We start from the raw sequence: 1203 nt of genomic DNA, 5'->3' as shown, positions 1-1203 counted from the left end.
ATTCCCTGCTGTAATCTTCATATAAGCGTGTGACGGTTATCGGTTCATCCCAGTTCTGTCATAGACAAGGAAACGATAGTACAGGGGCTCCTGATATAGATGTTTTCATTACTGAGAATGCAGATTCGTTATTACAGATGTAAAAAAGAAGAGGTAATTACATTGGGACGTTGAATTACTGGAGGAAAAAAAAAGAAAAAGATGCATCGGCCGGGAATCGAACCCGGGCCGCCCGCGTGGCAGGCGAGCATTCTACCACTGAACCACCGATGCATATGTTTACATTGTATCATCTCTTTTGGTCTAGGTTAACCTTGCCGATTAATTTGGTTAATCGTATTAGGTCAAATATAAGTTGTTTGACATCCAGACTAGCGTTATGATGTATGTAGGTACCACCATGTCGGTCAATTATGCCCAACGATTAGGTCAAATATAAGTTGTTTGACATCCAGACTAGCGTTATGATGTATGTAGGTACCACCATGTCGGTCAATTATGCCCAACGATACGTCATTTCTGTAAACATTGGATCACGTGTTATTTTGGGTCAAATCCATTTTGTATCAAAAAAGAACGACCGTACATTAGTTAAGAAAAATGATATTCATAAATTGTACAAAAATATCCCACATTTCGACTCGAAATGTATATGAAAATGTGATTTCTAAATGTCAACATGAAGACCTACTCCATAACCTTTAACCCAAAAAATCCTGCTTACAATGTATATTTTAGAATTATACAAATAAATTCATTATATAAAAGATAGAACTGTATACCTTAAAAAATTCTGCATCTTAATCCAAGTTTCCAATTTTGCAAGAAGTTGTACCACACGTACAATATCGTATGCTACCCAACGTGTTAATTTGCCGCTAGAACGGCATTCTCAAGAAATTCTGTTTCTAATTTCTTTAGTAATTCTTCCCATAAACAAGACGTTGAAAACACATTACATTATATTCATTGTTGTTTCTCTTCCACATAATAGATTATTTTTTTATAAAATGTCGAACTTTACTAATTTATTTTACAAGATCAGTTTAGTTTGCTTAATATCTCTTGCCATTTATTGGATTTTTACGTTGAATTTTGCAAAACTAGCTATAAATCTGACCTAATTAATCGACTAAATTGCTGACAGAAACAGTCAAAAGTAATGTATTTCATTTCTATAGCCTTGTGGATAAACATTACATC

The 1203-nt window shown here is 34.3% G+C and overlaps 1 non-coding gene across 1 annotated transcript; it reads right to left on the bottom strand.

Annotated features, from left to right (window-relative positions):
- Positions 1–202: 202 nt before the first annotated feature.
- Trnag-gcc (transfer RNA glycine (anticodon GCC)) lies at positions 203–273 on the bottom strand. Its single transcript has one exon. It is a non-coding gene; the product is annotated as a tRNA-Gly (tRNA).
- Positions 274–1203: the final 930 nt, after the last annotated feature.

This window comes from Sinohyriopsis cumingii, chromosome 10 (assembly GCF_028554795.1).
Source record: "Sinohyriopsis cumingii isolate HCF-2022 chromosome 10, ASM2855479v2, whole genome shotgun sequence".
In the NCBI taxonomy this organism is placed as follows: Eukaryota; Metazoa; Mollusca; class Bivalvia; order Unionida; family Unionidae; genus Sinohyriopsis; species Sinohyriopsis cumingii.
The sequence above is the reverse complement of the archived record's forward strand: the minus strand, read 5'-3'. Positions and strand labels throughout refer to the sequence as shown.